The sequence below is a fragment of the Aulostomus chinensis genome, chromosome 1, assembly GCF_037954235.1.
Source record: "Aulostomus chinensis isolate RoL2024-O1b breed Wild chromosome 1, RoL_Achi_v1.0, whole genome shotgun sequence".
In the NCBI taxonomy this organism is placed as follows: Eukaryota; Metazoa; Chordata; class Actinopteri; order Syngnathiformes; family Aulostomidae; genus Aulostomus; species Aulostomus chinensis.
In genome coordinates, this window is record NC_141320.1 from 43,285,852 (window position 1) to 43,307,660 (window position 21,809).

A 21,809-nucleotide genomic window follows, 5' to 3' on the forward strand; every position below is an offset into this window, starting at 1 on the left:
TGAACAAAATTCAGACATCAAAGACAGAATTCAGACATCAAAGACAGAATTCAGACATCAAACACATCCCTGATGGAGGCTACACCCCCCCCCCAGACAGTTTCCATTTAAGTCGTAAGTTTTATTTGTACAGCGCCAAATCACAACAAATGTTATCTCATGACACTTCACAAGTAGAGCAGGTCCAGCGCCTCACTCCTTCAATCAGTTTCTTCTCCGCTTCGAGGACCCTGACACCCCCCCCCCCACACCAGACTCACACCACCACCTGACGACACGCCCCTCAGTGTGACCACAGCAGACGTGAGGAAGACCTTTCAGGGAATCAACCCTCGCAAAGCTGCAGGCCCAGACAACATCCCAGGGTGAGGACTGAAGGACTGTGCACAACAGCTGTCCAAGGTGCTGGCGGACATCTTCAACACCTCACGGGCGCTGCCATCTGTCCCAAACCTGCCATCTGTCCCAAGACTGCCACTATTGTCCCTGTCCCCAAGTGCTCCACAGTGACAGGCCAAAATGACTACCGACCCATTGCACTCACCCCAGTAGTTATGAAGTACTTTGAGAGGCTGGTCAAGGCCCACATAGAGGCCTCCATCAATGTCTCTGTGGACCCCCACCAGTACGCCTACAGGCAACACCGCTCCACTGATGACGCCATTTCACCAGTGGTCCACAGAGCCCTCACCCATCTGGAGAGCAGGAACTCCTATGTCCGCCATCTCTTCCTGGACTCCTCCTCTGCCTTCAACGCCATCATCTCACATGGGGGACCTGTTCAGTGGACCTGAGGACTGGTGACCTGTTCAGGGTGAACCCTGCCTCTCACCAAATGTCACCCCCCCATAACCTTTAACAAATCAGTGGTACAGAAAATGGATGGAGTGACTGATTCACTGCAGAGGCACAGTGATGTTATTAATGGAGGAGTCTTTTCATTAAAGACTGAAGCTCCATACAAGACAGAGTCTGTAGACAAGAACATCACAACCTGGGAAGCTCTCACTTCTTTGGACAGACAGCTTTGATTTCAGGTTCTACCTCTGTAAAATTGAAAGTAAAGTAAATTGAGCACCTGTGAAGGTAAAACTGATGATGTCATGACTTGTTCAGTCCTCCAACGTTAAAGTCCAACAAGCTTTTGATTGGCTCTGATTCTCTGTGGCAAAATCCTACAAGAGGAAACAGAAAATCTTGAGGTTGTCTCACATTTTTTAAAGAAACTCAGCACAGGACAGTGATAGGAGGCTTGTTTCCTTGATGTGGGCTTCACCTCCACTGTTGTCCACATTTAAATGCTGGCTGATGCTGGTCCCCTGTTGAAACCTGGACCAGACCAGGGACCTTCAGACCTTCAGTCTAACGCTGTTCCAGCATTGGATGAAAGAGACTGGTGCTCTCGTCTTCTTCAACATTGACTTGTTCTATCAGGAAAAGAGAATCTGAGCTTGGATGTCATTTAGCAGTCAAAGGCTTGTTAAACTGGTAAACATCAGCTGGTGTTCACTCTGATGATGTAGCGATGGTCTGGATTCTTCCTTCTGGAGCACCAAGCTGCTGGGAAGAAGCCTGATGATGTCAGAGTTGTGTTCAGTGGCTCCTGCTGGGTCCATTTCTGACAAATGGGCTCCAAAGAGTTCATCTGTTTCAGAGGTCAGGGTTGCTGTCGGCAGACGAGGTGGCCGAGTGGTTAAGGCGATGGACTGCTAATCCATTGTGCTCTGCACGCGTGGGTTCGAATCCCATCCTCGTCGCAAGTGTCTCTAGTTTCTGCTCCTAGATTATGGAATTACTGTGAGGCTTTTAACTGACACAGATACCAGTTGAGTCAACTTCCCTTTCATAACCTGACCAAAACAACTCTGACACCCAGAGCTCACATGTGTCAATCACCTCTGGAGAAGGTCCCGCCCCCTTAGAGCCATAAATCCTCCCATCAGTGAAGAAAACTGAAGACGCCTCTTGGATGAGCGCTGAAGCGTCTTCTAGAAACCTGAAACAGTCCACTTGGAACGTTTAAATAATTCTACAATCCTACAGTTTCATTGAGCTTTTGTCCAAAGCCACGTGCATGTATCACATGTATATAATATATATGTGACACTCTTTCATCTACTCATTAACCAAAAATGCAGTCTAATTCCAGTAAATTTGTGCAGAAGAAAACGTTATTTGTGCTGCTTCTTTATTTATTTATTTAGTTTAGTTCGTATTTTTTAATGTATTTTCTTTCAGTTCACATTTTGTCCATTAACTTCATAATCAGAGTCGCCATCTCATCACATGACTAAAGTCTGGGTTCTGTATTGGTGGTAAAATATCCTTTCATGCCCCTCACTAGTTTGCACACAGAAAAGCATTTTTTACTGGTTTCAGATCTCTTAGCTTGTTCGCTCTCTTAAACCAGCTGTGGCAGCTTTCATTGTGTGATCGTTGTCGTCATCTTCCACTTATTCCTTACCAGTAAGGGTCGCGGGGTGTAGAGCCTATACCAGCATCTACGGGCAAGAGGCGGGGTTCACCCTGGACAGGTCACCAGTCCATCGCAGGGCCAACACACAGAGACAAACAACCATTCGCACTCACATTCATACCTACAGTCAATTTAGAGTATCAATCAGCCTCGTCCCCAAATTGCATGTCTTTGGATGGTGGGAGGAAGCTGGAGTACCAGAGAGAACCCACACAGGAACAGGGAGAACATGGAGACTCACACAGAAAGATACTGTGCCAGAGCTGGGACTCGAACCCAGAACCTTTTTGCTGTGAGGCCACAGTGCTGACCACTGCACCACCGTGCACCACCGTGCACCCCTCATTGTATGATTTATTTTGAAATATAAATATGGAACAGAACCATTGGAATAAGATGTCAGGACATTTGAAGGAATGTCAATCTCCTGTTGAAATGTTGCAGTGTGCAGCTGAGGCTCTCTGGCAGTGGCACCAGGAGCCCCAATGGCAGAACCTGGACCCTCCTGGAGGAGAACCACAGGTGAGTGCCTTCTTGGCTCCAGATTGATGGAAATCAAGTGTCTGAGGCTGTTAGCAGCCATTAAGTTGATCTGGTTGGCACTGGTATTTGTTCTTGCTGCAGCTCAGGAGTGATTCAGGAGAAGAGTTTCAGAACAGCCAAGGTTGGGGACTGGAATTTTAAAATTTCCCCTGGAACCAGACAACCTTGGGAGGTAAAACCTCCAATCCTAGCCACTCAGATGCAGCAGCAGAAGAAGCTGTCATCCACCCTGACAGTCAGAGCATCAAGTCAAGGAAACATCACCATCTTGTAGTTCCAAACCTTCACCTGTCAGATTCAGCTACTTCTTATTGTGGGACTTTAAACTTGAACACAATGGAATTTGGACAAGGAGTTTTCCTTCCAGTCCAAACATCATCGTCCAGCCTCCAACCAGAGGTCCATCAGTTATCATGGAGCCACAGGTGGAGTCTGGATTCTTTTCTAGAATGAGACGGCAATGACAGTCCTGCCAAATGACATCACTGACATGACTGGATGACTTCAGTCACGTGACTGGATGACTTCAGTCACATGACTAGATGACAGTGTAGATGCAAATGTAGAGGTTGGGGAAATCGTCTCTGAGAATCCAGCTTGAACCCACAGCCTCCTTGTTTTCCAAAAACCCAAACAGCGACCATCAGTCTCCCTCCAATCCTGTACTTGGGTAAACAACAAAAACAGAGTAAAAGTCTCTGGCAACATATTTGTTTCCTGTAGGGTTTCTTCATGTATGTGTGGTGTACCTGCTTTCCCAGAGGACTGCCATCTTTGTTCTGTGGGCTGACATGTTTTAGTGTCAGCACAGGTCATAGCGCTGAGACTGAACTCTCATTCTCCTCCAAGTATTATTTCCACCTCACACTCCTGCAGATATTCAAGTGAACAGGGAACACAAATTTATGCTCAACTTCTCCTGTGTATTCATCCACAGTCACTAAACAACAACCAAACCAAACAAAAGGGGTTTGCTAGCATGGCGATCAGCTGTAGTTCACCATCTTATCCAGGTCACATGACTCAGGAGTAGCATGGCCGTCTGGCAACCAAAGGGTGGCTGGTTTGATCCTCACTTTCTCCAGTGGTCATGTCAAAGTGTCCTTGAGTAAGAGACTGAACCCCTAAATACTTCTGATGAGTAGGTTGGCTCCTTGCATGGCAGCCTTCAGCATCAGTGTGTGAGTGTGTGAATGAGAGGACATTGTTCAGCTCCTTGAGTGCTGCTGAGGTAGAAAGGCTCTGTACAAACTGAGTCCTTTTACCATTTCTTTCCTGCTTCTAGCAGCGCTGTCGTCACTTCCTGTGACCGTGGAGGGAAGGGGTCCCCCTTCAGAATAAGTCTGATATCATTGTTACTTCCTCTTCAACATGCCTTTAGCAGACCAACTCAGAGAGCAGCACAGTGAGGTAGTGTGGCCGAGCGGTCGAAGGCGCTGGATTAAGGCTCCAGTCTCTAAGGAGGCGTGGGTTCAAATCCCACCACTGCCATCATGTCCCAGGTCACTGGAGAGGTGTGGCTCTCACAGCCTTTCCTTTCACTTCCACAGGTATCTTCAAACCTGTGACCAAAAGAAGAAGTAGGTCCTGAAAACTCTCCAGCTGGTCCAGAACGCTGCGGCCCGCGTGTTGACTAGAACTAGTAGACAGTACTCCTGTACTGGCTTCTCTGCATGGCTACCTGTCAAATTTAGGATAGAATTCTAAATTCTCCTTCTACCATCAAAGTCTTCAACAGTCAGGCTCCTTCCTACCTGACAGAGCTCCTAGTCCCCTATTATCCAGCTAGAACCCTTTGCTCCCAGGATGCAGGGTTACTGGTGGTTCCTAGAGTTCTAAAAGTAGAATGGAGCCAGAGCCTTCAGCTATCAGGCTCCCCTCCTGTGGAACCGTCTCCCAGTTTCAGTGCTCACAGTGGTCCTCAGTGAGCTCAGGGAGCTTGTGAGGATAACCAGACACATGAAAAACTAGAGGGAACATTGGCTGGAGCTCAGTGTCTCCTGATGTACATGGCAGGGCAGCTGCTGCTGATGTCATCAAAATGAGCCCTGGAATCACAAGGTTTGCTGTGACGAGAGGCAGTGACATCAAGACATGTTTGGAGCTGTTTATGGTTGATGGTTCTGTTCATGCCACTGTCACTACAAAGAGTCAGCATTGCTGTGACAAACCTCAAAGGAAAAAAAGTCCATGGTGACAAGTGGAAAGACATTGATGAGGGACACCTGGATGCTTCTATTGGTGTTCTTCTTCTTCCTGGAGTGTTCAGATCCTGCAGTGAGGCCACTGATCGTCTCTGGGACGCATTGACAGGCAGAAATATTTTCCGGGCCACAAGGCCACTTCAGAACTTTCAACGAACATCAAGAGTCCTCAGATTTGACGACAGAGACACCGGAGCAAGAACTGACAAGCTTGCCCCCATTGGGGATGTCTGGGAAAGATGGGTGCAGCTCCTTGCACCAACATTCAACCCAGGGCCAGAGGTGAGAGTGGATGAACGTCTTGTCCCTTTCTGAGGAAAATGCCCCTTCCAGCAGTCCATGCCCAGTAACCAGGAAGGACGGCAGAGCAGAGTTTGTGTTCTGGCTTGTTCTGCTTTTCATTTAGTGTTTATATTAAAGTTCTGTTGCTGAAAAAAAGACTTTTATGCCAAACCCAAAGGTTCATTTTATCATTTTTTTTAATTGAAATCGAGGGTTTACTGACTAAAAAAAGGTCCAGAGGCCCACAACAAAATATTCAAATCAATATTTCCATGGATAAGGAAGCCTAACAAGGAAACCAAGAGATGGAAACAACTTGGATGATAGAAAATTGTTTTTAGTGAATTTTACAGCTGATTGAAGATGTGGGTCAAAACTGACCGTTACCATAGAGATGGGAACAGAAAACTCAAATGGAAGCTCAAAAGGGGACTTAGCTCCAATGGTAGAGTGCTAGCTTAGCATGTGAGAGGTAGAGGGATCCATGCCCTCCTTCTCAGAATACTTCAGCTTGGTCTGTTGATCAGAGGAGCTGCTGGGTGATGAATGCTGATGTTTGTCCACTGCTGTGATAAAGTGTCCCCTGTTACTGAGATGAGGATGAACACCTGCTCAGGTCAAAGCTGCAATCAAACCAGGGACTCTGAACCTCCCACACAGTGAAGGAGTTTGTCCTGCAGGTTGATGGACGCTTATTAAGTTCTATCTTTGATCAAATATAAGAAATGTAAAATAATTCAACATTGATTGCATTTCCCTCCTTTCTTTGGTGCCCTCAGACTTTCTGAGAACTGTAGGAGGAACTGCCCACTATTCTGTGTTTGTTCTGCTCAGTGTAGGAAGGAACGAAGGAACGGAGCTCTAAGATTTCCAGTTCCTACATCAGTGAACAGACTTTCTGTGCTGCAAGGAACCAAAGCTACGAAGGAGGATTACAGTTTGTCCTTGCAGGAGTCAGTGACTTAATAGAGTCAAACAAAGGGTTGAACCTGAATGAGACAGTCACCCTTCAACATGGGGCCATGGCAGAGTGAACCAAGAACACTACAATGGGGGTGAGAGTGGAGCCATGATGGACTCACAGTTCATCACCTCCACCATCATGTGGACCACCTGATCACCTCTCCTTCAACCTCTAAATAACTCATTGCCTGACCGGGAATCGAACCCGGGCTGCGGCGGTGAGAGCGCCGAATCCTAGCCACTAGACCACCAGGGACCACACTGAGCTCTCCAACAACAGAGACTATAGACAATGACTCAAGAACACAGGACTCTGTTGTCTCAGCTTGAGATGCAGAGGGTCCACCAAGACCACCAGACACCTCAGCCTCCTAAAGACAGTCCACCCCAAGGATCCTGTCCCCCTCTGCTCCAACTCAGCCCTCCATTCATAACTGACTTTGTCTCAGTCTCTTCACAATGCCAGTCACTGAAACACTGACAATGTGATGGGGGCTTCCTGTCTTTATTACATTTTCTTCAAAGGATCCCGTGTGTCTTCTTTCTCTCTGTCTGTACAGGAGTGTGGTACCAGGCCCAGCTTGAACGGGTGACTGTGTCTGAGTGGGTCGAGGCTGGGCTGCAGGTATTGGGAGGTGAGAACCCATCTGTGAGGCTCCAGGTGGAGCGATCACCTGTGAGGGTCCAGGGACAGCAGGAAGCTGCACAGATGGTAAAGACATGGAGGGGAGACAGGTGGTGCTGGAGCAGTGACAGGAAGTGTCTGGCATTTTGGTTCATCCTGTGAGATGACGTGAGGTTGTGGTTTTGCCTCCAGCCTCACCTCCTCATCAGTGTTCAAAAGGTTCAAAGGTGAAAAAATGGGATTCAACCAAACAGCTGGAATGAAGAGTTGGTAACACTTGCAGAGCTGCAGGGAGCTGGACAGGTCTCACCATGGGGGGATTTGTCCCACAGATCCTGCTGAAGTGGCTCCTCCTCCTGAGACCTGCAATGCTGGCTGGACCTTTGGAAAAAGAACACAACAAATCTTCATAAACATTTACTTCAGCAGGAACACACAAGAAGGTGGGACTGGTTCCTTTTTCATGTTCACTATTTTGTCGTCTTGGTTCATGTTTTGGTTGTCAAAGTCAATTCTGAATATTTGTGGAAAGTTCGCCTGCCTTTACTTGTACCAATACTTCCTTTAGTAACAAATTAAAAAGCTCAAGCTAAACTTCAGTCAGGACAACCATTCTTTCTCATTCTTCGACCTCTGTTTTATGTCCATGACCATCCTGTCTGTCACCTTTTGTGATGGAGACATCGGTTGATGACATCAGCAACGGTCCTCAACCTAACTGCCTCTGCCAGAAGCGAGCTGTCATCTGTCTCAGGGGACACAGTCGGGTGGACCGGGGCGGATGAGGGCCTGCTGCTTCCTTGAAATATTTCTAAATATTTCAGTTGCAACTGTATAGTGATGGTGGCTCAGTTTAGAGCTGTCAATCAATGTTAATAACTGATCTTAGCATCTGGAGATTATTTTAGGAACACAAATACTTTTACTTCATTCTGAGGATGAGCAGACGTTCAATATAATTCTCATTTCCTGGTCAAAGACTCCTGCTAGTCAGAGAGGATCTGGGCTGGATTGGAAAGCTTCTGAGAGGAAAACCTTCACTCTGGACTGGACTGAGAACGGAGCAGCCTCAGCTTCCTGGAGCCTGACTTGCCTCTGTGGTCTAAGGTTGTGTGGGCTGACATCACAGTGAAACTACTGAGATCACAGAGCCTTTGAGATCACAGGCTGACTTCCTTTTTATCCCTAAAATGAAGAATAAAAATGTTGTGTCTGTGTTTGTGTTGCTGCATCAGTTAAACAGTGACTCTGACAGAGGGGATGTAGCTCAGTGGTAGAGCGCATGCTTTGCATGTATGAGGCCCCGGGTTCAATCCCCGGCATCTCCAGCTGGTCCTTTGGAGCCTTCATCTTATCAGCTCAAGTGATCCTTAAATGTGACAACAGTTGATAACAAACTACCAGAAGAGAAACCAGTCTGTTGCATATCAAAGTATTTGTAGCTGGGTCAGTGTGACTGTGAGCCTTCATAGCCAGCATGAAGGAGCTGGTTTTATCTTTGGAGGGGAAATCACACACACAGCTCCTCTCAGTTCCAAATGTGTGTGTCCTCACTCCTCCGTCCTCCTGCTGCCCTCAGAATACAGACACAATTCAACCTGTCAAGTTTGGAGCATAGAAGTGCTCCTGAAGAGATGTGTGTCAGCCCACAGCTGGCTGTTCTTACCTGGAACCTCAAGATGAAACTGCTTCCACAGATTGGAAATGAATCTGATGTTGACTTTTGGACAAATCACCTGTTCATCAGTTCATCATCACTTCCATCCATTTTCTACTGCTTATCTTGTTATAGAAAGGAGTCTATCTGCTGTGTGACGGAGGCAGTTACTGTGAGCTGCTGCATGTCTCAGTGTGTGTGTGTGTGTGGGGGGGGGGCTGTGTGTGACTGGTCGGCTGCCAAGGATTATTGATGAGATCAATCATGATCAGCTCAGAGATCACGGCACAGAAGAAGGAGACTTTTTGATTTTTGGGGGTTCAGTTTCTAAGTCAGACACATCATCACAATTTGAAGTTTTCCTCCAGTAAAAAACAAAACAACACAAAACCAAACAAAAACATGATTTGACTTTTGATGTCTCCATTTTTTGGAAATTGTGAGTCCAACAAGCAGGAGGCCGTTTGAGCTTGGAAACTGTGAAGCATCACCAGTAACTGCTGGTTAATTTACAGGTGTTTCCTCCAAAAAGTTTAAAATGAACTCAATGCTGAATCCCTCGTCGTCATCACTGAGCTGCAGAACTGGTCCATGCAGGAGGCTGAGCAGGTCTTCCTCTCTGGTCCAGTGTCTCAGCACAGGTCAGAGTAGAGAATTAAAACATGAACACAAATCTTTATCAGCTGTTTACTGATATCAGTGACTACCTTCAAGTAAGAGTGTTAGTGAATGGACCCTTTTTAAAGTTTATGTTATAATGTTTGAAAAATGATGCTCACAAAATCACAATAAAAGTGTTTGTGGTAAAATGATTCCAGTAGATTTTATTGCCATTTTAAGAGTTCAAGCGTATTTTGATGACATTGTTTGATTTCATGACTCACAGTTACTTTAGCAGGACCATCGTGACATGAAATCTTCCTCATCATCCCATATCGACCCTCAACCCCTAACACAGAACCAGGAGCCCTCAACTGAAGGAACCTTTAAAACTATAAATTAGAAAGTATTTTGGTGGAATGAACCTTTAAAACTATAAATTAGAAAGTATTTTGGTGGAACGAACCTTTAAAACTATAAATTAGAAAGTATTTTGGTGGAACGAACCTTTAAAACTATAAATTAGAAAGTATTTTGGTGGAACGAACCTTTAAAACTATAAATTAGAAAGTATTTTGGTGGAACGAACCTTTAAAACTATAAATTAGAAAGTATTTTGGAGGAATTGGAATAAACCTTTTATACAGTAGTTAGAAATTAAAGGACAGGAAGTAGTATTTTGGTGGAATAAACCTTTAATACTACAGTTAGAAAGTAGTATTTTGCTATAATCTAATTCGATAGGTGGCGCTGTCACCAAAAACCAAAAGTCCAACAAATGCATTTTATCATCCAATTCAGTAGGTGGTGGACCCAGCAGGAGCCACTGAACACAACTCTGACATCATCAGGCTTCTTCCCAGCAGCTTGGTGCTCCAGAAGGAAGAATCCAGACCATCGCTACATCATCAGAGTGAACACCAGCTGATGTTGACCAGTTTAACAAGCCTTTGACTGCTAAATGACATCCAAGCTCAGATTCTCTTGTCCTGGTAGAACAAGTCAGTGTTGAAGAAGATGAGAGCACCAGTCTCTTTCATCCAATGCTGGAACAGCGTTAGACTGAAGGTTAAAGGCAAGTTTTGAACTGAAGAAGCTTCTTGGACCTCTAAACTTCTTAACTCTCTTTCTCCAAGAACTGCGCCTGGACGACGGCCGTTTCCAGCGGTACTTCTGGCTGACGAGGTTCCTGTTCGATGACCTGTTTGTGAGGATCGGTGCCAGGATATCAAGGTCCAACACCAACTCCAGGCTCCAGGACCATTGACATGACTTCCCTGACGCCAGGGGAATCTCAACGCTGACAGGCTCTCTGGACTCCTTGTCATGAGAATTTGTCACAAAAGTTGAATACTTTCAAATGCATGAATACGCGTCACTCACGTTGCCGGCGAGTACACACACCAGTTCAGCTCTCTACATGGACTTTACATGTGAACTTGTTGCACGAAAATTTGTGTCACGATTGATGTGAACACGCCTTCAGACTGTGAGGGCTGACATCACAGTGAAATGACAGAGATCACAGAGCCTTTGAGATCACAGGCTCAGTTACGTCCAGTTGACCAGATTTTACTTCGCTTCGATCTACGATGACCTGGATGAATGAGAACCTACACAGACATCCCTAAAATGAAGAAAATAAATGTTGTGTCTGTGTTTGTGTTCCTGCATCAGTTAAACAGTGACTCTGACAGAGGGGATGTAGCTCAGTGGTAGAGCACATGCTGAGCATGTATGAGGCCCTGGGTTCAATCCCTGGCATCTCCAGCTGGTCCTGTGTAGCCTTCATCTTACCTGCTACAGTGATCCTTAAATGTGACAACAGTCGATTAACTATCAGAAGACATCTTCTACGTGTTCAAGGTGGGCGAACTTTCCACAAATATTCAAAATTACTTTTGAAAATGAAAACATAGATCAAACCTGCCCTGTCAATCACCCACAATGGGCGGATCGTCCCACTCCCTATCAGGTTCCCCACTCCGTGACCCAGGAGGCTCCCTCTCCCTATCAGGACTAGAAATCCATTGGGGTCTCCCTGCTCAGGTAGGAGTCCTGCCCACAACGTTAAGCTGTTGATGTTCTAGAGGAGACAACATCTGATCTTTGTTAGATCCACCAGTCAAAGGTTTTCTTTAAAGGCTGTAGCAGCTGAGAATGAGGGAGAGAGAGAATTAATAACCATCTTAGTGAGGACATTTTGAAAAATGATGACATTTTATTGACTTGTAGCACTGCAAAAATCATCTCCCCTCCAAAAACCCTCTTCTCCAACTCTGTACTCAAGTTGTCTCCTCATCAGGCACCACAGGATCCAGGACGTTCAGTCAAAAAATCATTAGTGATTTTAAAAATGTCCATCAAACACAAAATAAGACTTCAAACAGGTTTACAACTTTATTTGATGTTGACACATTTTGTCCATTTTGCCTCCACACTGTCCTTCATCACAGCATTTAACATCAGGACTGCTCCCAGATCAGCTCCATGACCTCATCCCTGCACCAGAGTACCGCCCAAGTTCATCAAGGATGGCCAACATGAGAGGGTCTAGATTCACCTCCATCTTTGGAGGCTGTTGAATTTCCTCCTGAGGACCGTCAGGCTGTTTCCTTACTTTGCTGTGACCCAACAGCAGACAGCAACAAGGACTGTGGTGCACTTGGTAAAACCACCATCTGGAGTCTGGACCAAGATGATGATGTGATCCTTTGATGAGTTTAGAATCAGTCAGAGATCAAAGACTGGAGCAGGAATTCAATGCACAGAACCCAGAGATCAAAGACAGAATTCAGAGATCAAACACAGAATTCAACGATCAATCAATTTGAGGAACCAGCATCCCATGTGAAGATGCTTCTGAACTCATGAAGTGAAATCCTAACAAATAGAGATGAATGAGTCCAACTGGGACTGGCGACCTGTCCAGGGTGTACCCCGCCTCTTGCCCGTAGATGCTGGGATAGGCTCCAGCCCCCCCGCGACCCTTAATAGTAAGGAATAAGCGGAAGATGATGATGGATGGAGTCCAACTGGACCTGAACAGGAGAGAAATAAAGGAGTTATGTAATTGTTATTTATTTCCAGGCCAGGTGAGGGTTGGATTTTGTTCGTTCATGTTGAAGTGAACTGACAGTGGGACTGTGGACCTGGGCTGAAGTCCAGCTCACTGCTGGTTTAATAAAACCACCTGATTGTTTTTCCTATCAGCTCTGATCTGATGGAAGAAACAAAAAGCCAAACTTCATTCGTCCGTGTCCAAACTCCACGTCTGTTGATGTACAGCACTCCAGTTATTTGTTTCTTTCCAGACAGAAGCAGGTTGGTGGAGGAATAAAACCTCAACAGTGAACAAACAGCAATGAGAGAAGTGAATCCTGCACTCAGAGAAGTTGTGTCTGCACTCGCCAACCAGGAAACGCGTCTATCTTCTGTGTGACTGAGGCAGCTGCTGAGAGCTGCGTTTCTCAGCTGTGTGGGGGCGGGACTCTGTGTGCCCCGGCTCAACCACGAGACCTCTGTGTACACTGTCAAGAAAAAAAACTATAAAAAAACGGTAAAAAGTCTGGCAGCAGAGTTTCCAGACGAATACCGTCAAATTACAGTGATGAACTGTTCCACAAAATTACATGGAATAAACTGTAAAAATACACAGCAGCTTTCACAGTCCCAACTCATTAAATTACAGTACATTAAAGGTGCCATAGAGAGGTTGAAGGGATATTAATTCTTGTTCTGTGGTGTGATATGTAACCCCACTAAAAATGGTTGGGTCTGTGATGGCTCAGAAGCTTCCTAAAAGGCTCTCTGAAACCGCTATGTTACCATGTTGGGTTTAGAATGCCTCATTTGTCCCTATTGGGGTCGTTTCTGACCTCATCTGGCAACCTCATTATTTATGCAAGTGCATGATTTGACGGAGATCAGTTGCAGTTGTTTATCTGGCAACCTCATTTAACTACTACTCGGTGATTGGCTGCCCTCACTGTCACTGAAAAGAAAGTACTCCCACTTTCTCGGCTAACTGTCGCCAGTGCTAAGTGTGACTGCTGCTGTCAATTGACAACAATCCATATCATACAATAACATTCGTAAGATAAGATACCAAGTAGCCACGGCCCATTCGCAGATCCAGCCGTATATGCAGCGGCGGGGTGACCGTCGGGACAACTGGGAGTTTTCCTGGTGGCCTGGCCCCTTGGTAGCCTGCCTGGCTGGCGAGATTCCTTCCCCCTCAAGCCAGGCCAGGCCAGCTAGCGACAGACAGCGCAGATAAAACAAAGGTCTCAATTGTATCGAGGCCATTCCTTCAATCAATCTGCTCAGTCAGTGCTGCTGCTGCAGGCTCCAGTTGCGACACAAGAGCGCTGCACTCACTCGGCTCGCTCGCATCGGGGGGGGGCACTGACTGAACTGTGACGTAACACTTCAGCCAAAATCGCATTGGTCCATTTTCCCACGGCGATTCAAAAAAGGGGAGATCCTTCAAACAGAGGTTATGACACTGCCTCACACTTGGTGTGTGTTCCCCACAGCTGGGGGACGTTGAAGAAACACCAAAAACACAAAAACAATGATTTTCATTCTAGGTGCCCTTTAATTGTTGATAAATGTGAATTAAACTGCAGGAAAAAAGGCCCATCACGTAAAAAAACATGAAGAACAAGGACCTTTCAGGTTCTTCTCTAAGTTCAGGGCTCTTACTGGTTCATGTATGAAACAAACCAGTCTATGAGCAGGAATTTCCCATTAAAAAGTTCATTTGACAGTGGAAAAGCAAGCATAGTGATTAAAATTGCCAAGTTTAAGGTCAATCACTGTCAATTGAAGCTATTTAGTTGTTACTTTATGAAACTGAGCCAACTTTCTACAGTGATTTCCTGTTAGATTCTGGTTTCTCCAAGTATAAAAACTACAACAATGTATAAACACAGAATCTGTACTTTGAACAATAGAGAATTTCTACATATTTACAGTATCACTCCATCACTTTAGAGGATTGGAATGTAAAATAATCATTGGACAATGGAAATCATTTATCCTTTAACGAAACAACTTCAGTGCAGAGTTGATAACTGCACTTCAAAATTTGAACTGGTGTCCACATCAATGTGGAATTTGAGGAGGCCACAGCCACCAAATTTCCCAGAGTTCTTGACTATTTGCAGTCTCTTCCCTTGGAGAAGTCAAGTGGAACTACAAGACAAGGAGCAGAAATCCAAGCTGCTGGTGGACCACGTGGTGCTGTGTTGATGCTACTTTCCCACTCAAAGGGGATCGTGCAGGAATGTTCCACACGGTTGACCAAACTTCCATTGCAGAAGAGATTCAGGCAGTTCCACCCATGCCATGCATCCTTGTATGCTGTAAGTGTGAGGCAATACAATACAGTATGTTTCAGTGACATACATTTAGACAGAAGACCTGGTTTATTGGGTGATGTTTATTGACATGCCAATTGGATTGTGGTGCCAATATGGCTGACTTGGTCGGTGTAAATCTTATCATCACAAAACAAAGTACACACAAATGTTCAAATTACTTTTCTAGACTTTAGTCCCCAAAGGAATTTCAGGCACCTGAAAGTGACTTTCATAAATCTGTGTGTCTGTGTACAGTACATGTCCCAAAAATGGAAAATAAAATTATTGGTCCCCAATCTCAAGGATAAAATTACGCTACAGTGATGTAGTGAGAGTTGCTACAAACCTCAAAATGATGCTACAGTGATGTAGTGAGAGTTTCTACTAAACTTAAAATAATGCAACAGTATTGTAGTAAGAGTTGCTACGAACCTCAAAATAATGCGACAGTGATGTCGGAAGAATTGCTAATGATCTCAAAATGATGCTAACAGTAATGTAGTGAAAGTTTCGAATAACCTCAAAGTGATGTTGACAGTCATGTGGTTAGAGTTGCGAGTAACCTAAAAATGATGCTGACAGTGATGTAGTAAGAGTTGCTAATAACCTCAAAATGATGCTACAGTGATGTCGTAAGAATTGCTAATGATCTCCAAATGATGCTACAGTGATGTAGTAAGAATTGCTAATGAACTCAAAATGATGCTAACAGTAATGTAGTGATAGTTGCTAATAAACTCAGTGATGCTGAATGTAATGTAGTAAGAGTTGATACAAACCTAAAAATGCGACAGTGAAGTGGGAAGAATTGCTAATGATCTCAAAATGATGAGAAAGTGCTGTCGTAAGAATTGCTATTAAACTCAAAACGATGCTAACAGTAACGAAGTGATAGTTGCTAAAAAACTCAGTGATGCTTACAGTAATGTAGTAAGAGTTGCTACTAACCTCAAAATAATGCTACAGTGATGTCGTAAGAATTGCTCATGAACTCAAAATGATGCTAACAGTAATGTAGTGAGAGTTGCTAATAAACTCAGTGATGCTTACAGTAATGCAGTAAGTGTTTCAAACAACCTCAAAGTGATGCTGACAGTCATGTGGTTAGAGTTGCTACGAACCTTAAAATGATGCGACAGTGATGGAGTAAATATTGCTAATGAACTCAAAATGATGCTAACAGTAGTGGAGTAAAGTTTCGAATAACCTCAAAGTGATGCTGACAGTCATGTAGTAAGAGTTGCTACAAACCTCAAAATAATGCTACAGTGATGTAGTAAGAGTTGCTACGAACCTCAAAATAATGCGACAGTGATGTCAGAAGAATTGATAATTATCTCAAAATGATGCTAACTGTAATGTAGTGAAAGTTTCGAATAACCTCAAAGTGATGCTGACAGTCATGTGGTTTGAGTTGCGAGTAACCTAAAAATGATGCTGACAGTGATGTAGTAAGAGTTGCTAATAACCTCAAAATAATGCTACAGTGATGTAGTAAGAGTTGCTACGAACCTCAAAATAATGCGACAGTGATGTCGGAAGAATTGCTAATGATCTCAAAATGATGCGACAGTGATGTAGTAAGAATTGCTAATGTATTCAAAATGATGCGAATAATAATGGAGTGAAAGTTTCGAATAACCTCAAAGTGATGCTGACAGTCATGCTGTTGGAGTTGCAAGTAACCTAAAAATGATGCTGACAGTGATGTCTTAAGAACTGCTGTTAAACTCAAAAAGATGCGAACAGTAACGTAGTGATAGTTGCTAATAAACTCAGTGATGCTTACAGTAATGTAGTAAGAGTTTCAAACAACCTCAAACTGATGCTGACAGTCATGTAGTAAGAGTTGCTACAAACCTCAAAATAATGCTACAGTGATGTAGTAAGAGTTGCTACAAACCTCAAAAAAATGCTACAGTGAAGTCGTAAGAATTGCTAATGAACTCAAAATGATGCTAACAGTAATGTAGTGAGAGTTGCTAATAAACTCAGTGATGCTGAAAGTAATGTAGTAAGTGTTTCGAACAACCTCAAAGTGATGCTGACAGTCATGTGGTTAGAGTTGCGACGAACCTTAAAATAATGCAACAGTAACGTATTAAGAGTTGCTACGAATATCAAAATAATGCGACAGTGATGTCAGAAGAATTGGTAATGATCTCAAAATGATGCGACAGTGATGTCGTAAGAATTGCTTATCATCTCAAAAGGATGCTAATTGTAATGTAGTGAAAGTTTCGAATAACCTCAAAGTGATGCTGACAGTCATGTAGTAAGAGTTGCTACAAACCTTAAAATAATGCTACAGTGATGTAGTAAGAGTTGCTACGAACCTCAAAATAATGCGACTGTGATGTCGGAAGAATTGCTAATGATCTCAAAATGATGCGACAGTGATGTAGTAAGAATTGCTAATGTACTCAAAATGATGCGAATAATAATGGAGTGAAAGTTTCGAATAACCTCAAAGTGATGCTGACAGTCATGCTGTTGGAGTTGCAAGTAACCTAAAAATGATGCTGACAGTGATGTCTTAAGAACTGCTATAAAACTCAAAAAGATGCTAACAGTAACGTAGTGATAGTTGCTAATAAACTCAGTGATGCTTACAGTAATGTAGTAAGTGTTTCAAACAACCTCAAAGTGATGCTGACAGTCATGTAGTAAGAGTTGCTACAAACCTCAAAATAATGCTACAGTGATGTAGTAAGAGTTGCTACAAACCTCAAAATAATGCTACAGTGAAGTCGTAAGAATTGCGAATGAACTCAAAATGATGCTGACAGTAATGTAGTGAGAGTTGCTCATAAACTCAGTGATGCTGAAAGTAATGTAGTAAGTGTTTCGAACAACCTCAAAGTGATGCTGACAGTCATGTGGTTAGAGTTGCTACGAACCTTAAAATAATGCGACCGTGATGTCGGAAGAATTGCTAATCATCTCAAAATGATGCTGAAAGTCATGTAGTTAGAGTTATTAATAACCTCAAAATAATGCTACAGTGATGTAGTAAGAGTTGCTACGAACCTCAAAATAATGCGACAGTGATGTCGGAAGAATTGCTAATGATCTCAAAATGATGCGACAGTGATGTAGTAAGAATTGCTAATGTACTCAAAATGATGCGAATAGTAATGGAGTGAAAGTTTCGAATAACCTCAAAGTGATGCTGACAGTCATGCTGTTGGAGTTGCAAGTAACCTAAAAATGATGCTGACAGTGATGTCATAAGAACTGCTATTAAACTCAAAAAGATGCTAACAGTAACGTAGTGATAGTTGCTAATAAACTCAGTGATGCTTACAGTAATGTAGTAAGTGTTTCAAACAACCTCAAAGTGATACTGACAGTCATGTAGTAAGAGTTGCTACAAACCTCAAAATAATGCTACAGTGATGTCGTAAGAATTGCTAATGAACTCAAAATGATGCTAACAGTAATGTAGTGAGAGTTGCTAAAAAACTCAGTGATGCTGACAGTAATGTAGTAACTGTTTCGAACAACCTCAAAGTGATGATGACAGTAATGTAGTAAGAGTTGCTACGAACCTTAAAATAATGCAACAATAATGTAGTAAGAGTTGCTACGAACCTCAAAATAATGTGACAGTGATGTCGCATGAATTTCTAATGAACTCAAAATGATGCTAACAATAATGGAGTGAAAGTTTCTAATAACCTAAAAATGAAGCTGACAGTGATGTCGTAAGAAATACTATTAAACTCAAAAAGATGCTAACAGTAACGTAGTGATAGTTGATAATAAAATCAGTGATGCTTTCAGTAATGTACAAAGTGTTTCGAACAACCTCCAAGTGAGGCTGACAGTCATGTGATTAAAGTTGCGAGTCACCTAAAAATGATGCTGACAGTATTGTAGTAAGAGTTGCTACGAAGCTAAAAATAATGCGACAGTGATGTAGTAAGAATTGCTCATGAACTCAAAATGATGCTAACAGTAATGTAGTGATGGTTACTAATGAACTCAGTGATGCTTACAGTAATGTAGTAAGTGTTTCGAACAACCTCAAAGTGATGCTGACAGTCATGTAGTAAGAGTTACTACTCACCTCAAACTAATGCAAAAGTAATTTAGTAAGAGTTGATACGAACCTCAAAAAAATGCGACAGTGATGTCGGAAGAATGGCAAATGATCTCAAAATGATGCAACAGTGATGTAGTAAGAATTGCTAATGAACTCAAAATGATGCTAACAGTAATGTAGTGAAAGTTGCGAATAACCTAAAAATGATGCTGACAGTACTGTAGTAAGAGTTGCTCATAACCTCAAAATAATGCTACAGTGATGTCGTAAGAATTGCTAATGATCTCAAAATGATGCTTACAGTAATGGAGTGAAACTTTCGAATAACCTCAAAGTGATGCTGACAGTCATGTAGTAAGTGTTGCTACAAACCTCAAAATAATGCGAAAGTAATGTAGTAAAAGTTGCTACGGACCTCAAAATATTGCGACAGTGATGTCGGAAGAATTGCTCATGAACTCAAGATGATGCTAACGGCAATGTAGTGATAGTTGCTAAGAAACTCAGTGATGCTTACAGTAATGTAGTAAGAGTTTCGAACAACCTCAAAGTGATGCTGACAGTCATTTAGTAAGAGTTGCTAATGAACTCAATTCAATGCTACAGTGATGTCGGAAGAATTGCTCATGAACTCAAAATGATGCTAACAGTAATGTAGTGATAGTTGCTAATAAACTCAAAGTGATGCTGACACTCATGTACTAAGAGTTGCTACGAACCTAAATCTAATGCAACACTAATGAAGTAAAAGTTGCTACGAACCTGAAAAAAAATTGCGACAGTGATGTCGGAAGAATTGCCAATGAACTTAAAATGATGCTAACAGTAATGTAGTGATAGTTGCTAATCAACTCAGTGATGCTTACAGTAATATAGTAAGAGTTTCGAATAACCTCAAAGTGATGGTGAAAGTCATGTAGGAAGAGTTGCTACGAATCTCAAAATAATGCGACAGTGATGTCAGAAGAATTGCTCATGAACTCAAAATGATGCTAACAGTGATGTAGTAAGTGTTTTGAACAACCTCAAAGTGATGCTGACAGTCATGTAGTAAGAGTTGCTACGAACCTTAAAATAATGCAACAATAATGTCGTAAGAGTTGCTACGAACCTCAAAATAATGTGACAGTGATGTCGGAAGAATTGCTAATGAACTCAAAATGATGCTAACAGTAATGGAGTGAACGTTTCGAATAACCTCAAAGTGATGCTGACAGTCATGTACTAAGAGTTGCTACGAACCTCAAAATAATGTGACAGTAATGTAGTAAAAGTTGCTACGAACCTCAAAATAATGCGACAGTGATGTCGGAAGAATTGCTAATGAACTCAAAATGATGCTAAAAGTCATGTAGTGATAGTTGCTAATCAAGTCAGTGATGCTTACAGTAATGTAGTAAGTGTTTCGAATAACCTCAAAGTGATGTTGACAGTCATGTAGAAAGAGTTGCTATGAACCTCAAAATAATGCGACAGTGATGTCAGAAGAATTGCTAAAGATCTCAAAATGATGCGACAGTGATGTAGTAAGAATTGCTAATGAACTCAAAATGATGCTAACAGATATGGAGTGAAAGTTTCGAGTAACCTCAAAGTAATGCTGACAGTCCTGTTGTAAGTGTTGCTTCGAACAACCTAAAGGTGATGCTGACAGTCATTTAGTAAGAGTTGCTATTGAACTCAATTCAATGCTACAGTAATGTCGTGGGAATTGCTCATAAACTCAAAATGATGCTGACAGTAATGTAGTGATAGTTGCTAATAAACTCAAAGTGATGCTGACAGTAATGTAGTAAGAGTTGCTAGGAACCATAAAATAATGCAAAAATAATGTAGTAAGAGTTGCTACGAACCTCAAAATATTGCGGCAGAGATGTCAGAAGAATTGCTGATGATCTCAAAATGATGCGACAGTGATTTAGTAAGAATTGCTAATGAACTCAAAATGATGCTAACAGTAATGGAGTGAACGTTTAGAATAACCTCAAAGTGATGCTGACAGTCATGCAGTAAGAGTTGCTACGAACCTCAAAATAATGCGACAGTGATGTCGGAAGAACTGCTAATGAACTCAAGATTATGCTAACAGTAATGTAGTGATAGTTGCTAAGAAACTCAGTGATGCTTACAGTAATGTAGTAACAGTTTCGAAAAACCTCAAAGTGATGCTGACAGTCATTTATTAAGAGTTGCTAATTAACTCAATTTAATGCGACAGTGATATAGTAAGAATTGCTGATGAACTCAAAATGATGCTAACAGTAATGGAGTGAAACTTTCGAATAACCTCAAAGTGATGCTTACAGTCATGAAGTAAGTGTTGCTACGAATCTCAAAATAATGCGACAGTAATGTAGTAAAAGTTGCTACGAACCTCAAAATATTGCGACATTGATGTCGGAAGAATTGCTAATGAACTCAAAATGATGCTAACAGTAATGTAGTGATAGTTGCTAATCAATTCAGTGATGCTTACAGTAATGTAGTAAGTGTTTCGAATAACCTCAAAGTGATGCTGACAGTCATGTACTAAGAGTTGCTACGAACCTCAATATAATGCAACAGTAATGAAGTAAAAGTTGCTACGAACCTCAAAATATTGCGACAGTGATGTCGGAAGAATTGCTAATGAACTTAAAATGATGGTAACAGTAATGTAGTGATAGTTACTAATCAACTCAGTGATGCTTCCAGTAATGTAGAAAGAGTTTCGAACAACCTCAAAGTGATGGTGAAAGTCATGTAGGAAAAGTTGCTACGAATCTCAAAATAATGCGACAGTGATGTCAGAAGAATTGCTCATTAACTCAAAATGATGCTAACAGTAATGTAGTGATAGTTGCTAATCAACTCAGTGATGCTGACAGTGATGTAGTAAGTGTTTCGAATAACCTCATAGTGATGGTGAAAGTCATGTAGGAAGAGTTGCTACGAATCTCAAAATAATGCGACAGTGATGTCAGAAGAATTGCTAAAGATCTCAAAATGATGCGACAGTGATTTAGTAAGAATTGCACATGAACTCAAAATGATGCTAAAAGTAAT

The 21,809-nt window shown here is 42.5% G+C and overlaps 4 non-coding genes across 4 annotated transcripts; all 4 read left to right on the forward strand.

The window, feature by feature from the left end:
- The first annotated feature begins 1,675 nt into the window (after positions 1 to 1,675).
- On the forward strand, positions 1,676 to 1,757 carry trnas-gcu (transfer RNA serine (anticodon GCU)). Its single transcript has one exon. It is a non-coding gene; the product is annotated as a tRNA-Ser (tRNA).
- Positions 1,758 to 4,428: 2,671 nt separating this feature from the next.
- On the forward strand, positions 4,429 to 4,510 carry trnal-aag (transfer RNA leucine (anticodon AAG)). The gene has a single exon. It is a non-coding gene; the product is annotated as a tRNA-Leu (tRNA).
- A 3,839-nt stretch (positions 4,511 to 8,349) lies between these two features.
- Positions 8,350 to 8,421, forward strand: trnaa-ugc (transfer RNA alanine (anticodon UGC)). Its single transcript has one exon. It is a non-coding gene; the product is annotated as a tRNA-Ala (tRNA).
- Positions 8,422 to 11,048: 2,627 nt separating this feature from the next.
- On the forward strand, positions 11,049 to 11,120 carry trnaa-agc (transfer RNA alanine (anticodon AGC)). The gene has a single exon. It is a non-coding gene; the product is annotated as a tRNA-Ala (tRNA).
- The last annotated feature ends 10,689 nt before the right edge of the window (positions 11,121 to 21,809 follow it).